The following is a 7,665-nucleotide window of genomic DNA, read 5'->3' on the forward strand; positions in this document are numbered from 1 at the left end:
ACTGCCCCCCTATCCCACTCTGCCACCTCCACAACCACCTGAAGAAAGTCAGATTGCAGAGTTCCCGGCCAAGCCCACCCTGAAGCCCAGCAGCCTGTGGCTTCCCTCATTTTCATTCTGTGATCTGATGGTTCTCTTGTGGCTCTGGACTGGGCATCAGTTCAGAACATAGACCGGTCTTTGAGACAATGTCCATCCCAATCCACAGACAGAAGAATTTGTTTACCTTTTCATTAGGGAATTTGCCAAAAACCTCAGGTTTGCACCCCCTCTTCTTCCCTGTTTTGGGGAATAGAAACATGTGACTATATTTCAGCTCTTCGTAGTCCTGAGATGAATTGGCCACCAGGGCAGATGTGTGCTAGGTAACAGAAGGGACACTTATTAAATATTTGTAAGACTTTTAAAATCACTGAGAGAGTTCCTTTCCAACCTGGCTTTTTTTTTTTTTTTTCTTTTTTACTGAAGTAGAGTTGACACACGATGTTCCTTGAGTTTCAGGCATACAACGTAGTGAACCGACCAGTCTACACATTATGCTGTACTTGCCACACATGTAGCTGCCACTGGACACCACATAATACTATTACAATACTGTTGTCTGTATTCCCTATGCTGTACCTTTCATTCCCGTGACCTATTCATCCCATAATCGGAAGTCTGTACCTCCCACTCCCTTTCATCCATTTTCCCATTGTCCTGCCCCCCTCCCCGTAGTAACAATAGGTATGGGGTTGTCTCTGTTTTTTTTTTAATTTATTCATTTATTTTGTGTTTTAGATTCCACATATAAGTGAAATCATATGGCATTTGTCTTATGCAGTCTGACTTATTTACTCAGCATAATACCCTCTAGGTCCATCCATGTCACAAAAAGCAAGTTCTCATCACTTTTTATGGCTGAGTAATATTCCACTGTAGACGTATTTCACATCTTCTTTATCCCTTCATCTGTTGATACACACTTGCTTCTATATCTTGACTGTTGCAAATAATGCCACAATAAACATAAGGGTGCATACATATTTTCTAATTAGTTTTGTTGTTGTTGTTTTCTTTGGGTAAAAAAAAATACCCAGTAGTGGAATTATTGGATGGTATGGTATTTCTATTTTTAATTATTTGAGGAACCTCCATACTGTTTTCCACAGTGACTGCACCAATTTATACTCCCAGCAACAGCGCAAGCTGGTTCCTTTTACTCTACATTTTTGTCAATGCTTGTTATTTCTTTTCTTTTTTAGTCTAGTCATCCTGACAGGTGTAAGGTGCTATCTCATTATAGTTCTATTTACAGTTCCCTGATGATTACTGATGTTGAGCATCTTTTCATGTGTCTGTTGGCCATCTGATGTCTTCTTTGGAAAAATGTCTATTCATGTCATCTATCTGTTTTTAATTGGATTTATTTTTTGGGGGTGTTGAGTTCCAAATTGATTTTGGTTCTATGTTCATACATAGCCTAGTTATTACTTTTTTTTTTTTTTTTTACAAAATTGTGGTTTATTTTCTTGTAAGACTTAATTGGCTAGCTTAAGTCTAGTTATTCATTGATAAAAATCTTGTGTTCAAATCCTTTATTTTTTTTTAGTGTTTTAAAAAGATTTATTTATTTTAGAGAGAGTCGGGGGAGGGGCAGAGGGAGAGGGACAGAGAGAATCTCAAGCAGACTCCCTGCTGAGGGCTGAGCCCAACATAGGGCTTGATCCCACAACCCTCAGATCATGACCAGAGCCAAAATCAAGAGTCAAATGCTTAACTAACTGAACCACCCAGGCGTCCCTTGAAAAAGATTTTCAAATCTTTTAAAATCAAACTTCAGCAGCCAGAAGAACTTAAAACAGAAATAGTGAGTGACTCTAAGAGGTGGGACTAGGAGAAAGGCATATTAAACTTTTCATTTAATGTCATCCTGAGCTGATTGAATTTACTGTAATCTCTGTGTGTATTTTATTTTCATGGTTTATAAAGGACACATGATGTCATTTAAGTCTCAAGTTATAAGCATCCCTGATGACAGGAGAAGGGAACATTCCTTGGTGCACCGAAATCTGAAAAATGGGGCTTAGATTTCTTTAGGATTATCCTGTTTGTATTTCGTTCGTCTTCTTGAATGTGTATGTTTATATTATCTTTCACCAAATATGGGAAGTTTTCAGTCATTATTTCTTCAAATGTTTTTTCTGCACCACTATTTCTCCTGTTCTTCCCAGATTCTGATGACATAAACATTCACTCTTTGGGAAGTGTCCCACCAGTTCCTGAAGTTCTGTTCATTTCCTCCCAATTTTTCTGTGTTGTTCAGATCAGATAATTTTTTTCTTTTTTAAGACTTGATTTATTTATTGAGAGAGAGAGAGAGAGACCATGAGGGGGGGAAGTTCAAAGAGAGAAGCAAGCCCCCTGCTAAGCAGGGACTCCAATGCTAGACTCAATCCCAGGACTCCAGGATCATGACCTGAGCTGAAGGCAGTCACTCCACCAACTGAGCCATCCAGGTGCCCAATTTTTTTCTTTCTTTTGAGAAAGAGAGAGAGAGAGCATGCACACACAAGATGGAGGGAGTGACAGTACAAGATGGGGGAGGGACAGAAGGAGAAGCAGGCTCCCCACTGAGCAGGAAGCCTGACACAGGACTCCATCCCAGGAACCCTGGGGCTCAATCCCAGGAACCCAGGATCAGGACCTGAGCCAAAGACAGATGTTTAACTGACTGAGCCACCCAGGCACCCCTATAGTAGTTGATTTAAAGACTGTCAGATAATTCCAACAGCTGTGCCATCTCAGCATTGGCATCTCTAGATGGTCTTCTCTCTTGTGAGTTGAGATTTTCAGGTTTCTTCATATGTCAGGTCAATCTGGAATGTATGTGGACTTTCAGAAAATCATCTTATAATACTCAGAGTCTTTTAAAAATCATATGGAGAATGTTGATATTTTCTTCTAACAGGTGATTGACCAGATTGGCTCAGGCTATCGGTTCCAATCAGCCTTTTGTGAGTTACGGCTTCGAGGTCATTTCTGTTTTCAAAAGCCTCTCCTATGCCATTTGAATCCATCCTATGTGTGCACGACTTGGTGGTCTGTCTAGGACCTGGGCAGTAGTCAATCCTACAGTAAATTCTCAAAGTCTAAGTCAACTGTTTAGTGTTTAATTCATGTATCTGAAACAGGGGAATGGGCCCAGAAGTTTATAAACAACTTCTTAGGTTGCTTTCCTGAGCTCTTCCCTGTCTGTGATTGCATCAATAAATTTTTGATTTGCTGGGGTTCCTCTTTTTGGTCCTCCAATCAGAAATCTGGGAACTTATTTGCTTTGTTCATACTTATATGTGGCCTCTTCAAAGGCCATTTGGCTTCCTTACCATGTGGTAGCTGGATTCCAATAGGGGGTGCCCCAAGAGAAGCAGGTGGACTCCCTATCACATTTTAGGACCTAATTCTGGAAGTCACATCACATTACTTATTCCATAGTTAGCCCCACCCCCACACCAGATTAAAGGAAAGGAAACTTACTTAGACCTCACTTCTCAATGGGAAGAGAGTAGAAGTTACATCATGAAGAAGAGCAGGTAGGATGGAAAACTCTGTCATAGCCATTGCTGGGACATACAATCCACCACAAAGATTTCGGTGACTATTAAATATTAAAATACCTCCAAAACAGTTACTAGATAGCAGTGCCCCCTGTCCTCTATCACCTTTCTCCCTTCTATTCTCTGGTGCACCACCTTCTCAGACCTCTCTGTAATCTAACAATTGAAGAGTTGATAACTTGGCACAACAGGGACCCCCAGGAACCTGTTTCAACCTAGGGCCAGTCTTGTGATCGGCATTGTCCTGCTAGTCATTAACTCTTTCAAGTATCACCTCTGGCACTGAGGTCCCCCACTCTGGCAGCTTCCCCAGCCTGATCTACAAGTATGGGGAACTTCAGGGAAATTGTAAGCCTCACCTAAGATGTGGGGTTTTACCTTCGGGTGTGACCTTCTCCAGTGCTTTCGACTTTCCCTTTAACCTAGTTAGCATTTACATTTTGCAGGATTTATGCCCTCAGTGGGAAGCCAGTGCACACAGATTTCTACCTACCTGCCTACCCCCCACCCCACTTTGTGACCCAATCCTTCACTCATGGTGGCATCTTTTTTCCCATCTAGCACTGCAACAGATGGCTGACCCCATAATAGCAGATAAACCAAACTGACCAAAATCATATAGCAAAGGCTCTAAAATTTAAACTGTGATTGGAACCGCAGTCCACAAAAATGGTCCAGGACCTGAATGTTAGACCTAAGCTGAGTGCCTGCCTGCTGAAATAAAGGGCTTCAATGGGACTTGGTGTTTCCAAATACAATAAATAAAATGCCCAGAAGACAACTGAAGATCACCTGTCCTAATAAGAACCAAGAAAATCACAATTTGAATGAGAAAAACAATCACCTGACTCCAGCACTGAGATGAATCTGATGTTAGAATTATCTGAGAAGGTCTGAAAGCAGCCGTCATAAAAATGCTTCAACAATCAATTGCAAATTAACATGAAATGAAGGAGAAAAATAGATAATCTGAGCAATGAAATAGACCTTATAAGAAAGAGCTGTAAAAAGAGCTGTCAGTAAGAACTATGTTAAATTTAATATAGATACAGATGGTTACATACAGAAATATTTATGGATATGTGTATATTACAGATTAGTATATACACATGTATTTCTTTGCTCTGTTGGCTGTCAGGGACTAAAAGAAAGACATGCAAAGAGCAAGGAGCCCACTTAGCATCCAGATCTCAGTTTCTAATATCATTCTCCAATAAAAAGAACCAGGACTCCTTGAAGAAATAGCCAGTCTAGGATCGGGGTAGGAAATATATAAGATGAGCCTGAAGCATCTTGTAGTGATAGGAAATAAGAAAGTGCTCAAAAACAAGCAAGCAAGCAAGCAACCAACCGACTGTCGAAGGATCCTGCCAAGGAATCTGGGAGGGACAGGTGGTTGAGAGCAGGGTCTCTGGAAGCCCTGAGGGGCCGGTGGACACTCAATGGAGGCTACTGGGAGGACAAGGGGCCAGAGAGTGGTGGTCTGGAGATGTTGGTGGCCTTGACAGAGCAAAAAGGCAGGAGAAAAAACAATTGTCACATCTGGGCTGCTCCATCTACACCAGAGCAAAGTGACTCTGGCGAGGCTGGTCTCCATTCTGCCACCCTTCTGGGGTTCAACCAAGTTCAGGGTAGGACTGAGCCTCACTTAAATATTCTGGTGACATTTCTTCTCTGTCTGCATGTCCCCACAGTCTCGCGCTTGGGTACCTAGGGAGCGAGATCACTCCCATGCTCTTAAACCCATTAGCTGCTTTACCTGCTTCCTGCTTCCTTACTGGACTGTCCCTTCACCCCCAGAACCAGCACCAGGCAGGAGAGGCAGCAGAAAGCACCCAGCCAGCATGGGCACTCTCCGAGAGGGAACAAAAGGAGAGAAGCCCACTTAGGCCCCTCCGCTCAGTCCCACCTCCCTACGATGAGTCCTGCCTGGAGAGCCTTTTCTCCCCACCTCTCTAAATCCCACCCCGTCTTTGAGTCCTGGCTCCAGGCCTGCTTCCTCTCTCAGGCCTTCTCTGCCCCCCAACACTGATTGCTGTCTGCTCTGAGAAACTTTGGGGCCACAGAGACATCAGCGGAAAGAGTGACCACTTCTGCCTCCCTATGGAGCCTAATAATGATAATCACAACCATAACAATAAATGCTAATAATTACTGAACAGCTGCTATTCTATTAGCTCATTTCATTTTTTAAAACATTTTATTTATTTATTAAAAATTTTTTTTTTTTAAATTTATTTGACAGAGAGAGATCACAAGTAGGCAGAGAGGAAGGCAGAGAGAGGAAGGGAAGCAGGCTCCCTGCTGAGCAGAGAGCCCGATGTGGGGCTCAATCCCAGGACCCTGGGATCATGACCTGAGCTGAAGGCAGAGCCTTTAACCTGCTGAACCACTCAGGCGCCCCCTCCTTTTTTTAAATGAATCTCTACACCCGACATGGGGCTCAAATTCGAACCTGAGATCAAGAATCCGATGCCCTACCAGCTGAACCAGCCAGGCACCTCGAGTTCATTTCATTTTTGCAACAGCCCGCGTGGTGGGCTCTATGATCAGTTTTACAGATGGGAGGAGGACTGAGGCTCAGAAAAGTTAAGGACTTAACTTTGAAAGAGCTCCTAAATGGAACCAGGATAGAGGCCAGCTGTTAGGAGTCAATGGCAAAAAGTCTGTTTCCCGAGGGTGTCCGTTCCGCAAGGGTGGAGCTAGTGTTTGTCTTTTCCTTGCTGCTGCCCTAGTACTCTGAAGAGTACCTAGCACACCCCAGGGCCTTGTTAAATTTGGGCTGAGTGGGTGAGTGAATACGAAAAATCGTTCCGAAGCAAAACAAAGCTGGTTGAAGGGGGCGGAGTCAGGGAGGCCTTCTAGGAGGTGGCATTTGATCAGACACCTGCATGTGTGTGCATGTGTGTGTGTCTGGGCCATGTAAAGATCTGGAAAGGTGTTCCAGGCAGACGGAAAAGCATGTGCAAAGGCTGGGGCTAGGGCGTGCCAGGCAGGAAAAGTGGAAAGTTTTCATTTGAAGCGTTCCAAGCTGGGTTTGGCAGGAAGTACGCACTCAGTGATTATTCACCGTCATCCTGGAAGTCAGGAAGGATTGGCATTCAATGATGTCATTATCTTGGGTGGTGACGGTGGATAATGGAGGACAGTAACTTTTGTTTTATTTAATTAATTAATTTGACAGAGGTCACAAGTAGGCAGAGAGGCAGGGGTGTGGGGAAGCAGGCTCCCTGCTGAGCAGAGAGCCCCACGCGGGGCTCTATCCCAGGACCCTGAGATCATGACCTGAGCCGAAGGCCGAGGCTTTAATCCATTGAGCCACACAGCCGCCCCAACTTTTGTTGTTTTAGATATTTCAAATGATCGGGTATAATCAGAAAAAATTCCTGGTAATATCTTTCCTTTAAAAAAATGTTTTCCCTGTGCAGTGGGCCTTCTTGGAGAGCTTGAGTTTGGAAGAAGCAGGGGTGAAGGAGATGGAGAGAGGGGAGGAGGAGGCGAGGGGAGAGGTGAGGAAGCCCAGGCTGCTGGAATGGGTGGTGGAGGCTGCCGTGGCGGTCGTGGCGGGGCAGCAGCTGGAGGACTGGTAACTGCGGGCATGGTGGAGGGGCAGCAGGTTGGAGGGGGGAACGCTAGGGCAGCAGGGAGTAGAACACCGTGGAGATGGGGGAGGAGAGGGTGTGCGGGGAGTCCGGCATGTGGTTAGGTGCCCTGAATCTCATGCCCCTGGGAAACAGACACCTTGTTATGGGATCCTCCGACATTCCAAGAAGGGGGCAGATTTGAGGCTCTGTAGGAAGACTACAGGAAGCTTCTCTGTGAAACTTCAGTTTCCTCAGACCCCCGACCAGCTAGAGCTGCCAGGTTCTATCACGCCCCCAGGGCTCCGCAGATAAAGCTCAGAGGGAACAAGGCTGTTTTTCCTGACCAGATAGGTTCCCAGTGGTAGGAGTCCTCCTGGAAGAAACTCCATGTTGGACTTTGCGAAATCAAAGATTCTAGATCTTTCATCTGAACCCAGACACAGCCAACCATATCTTGGAATGACATCTGTCCTGCACATCTCCCA

This window comes from Mustela erminea, chromosome 7 (assembly GCF_009829155.1).
Source record: "Mustela erminea isolate mMusErm1 chromosome 7, mMusErm1.Pri, whole genome shotgun sequence".
NCBI classification, from domain to species: Eukaryota; Metazoa; Chordata; class Mammalia; order Carnivora; family Mustelidae; genus Mustela; species Mustela erminea.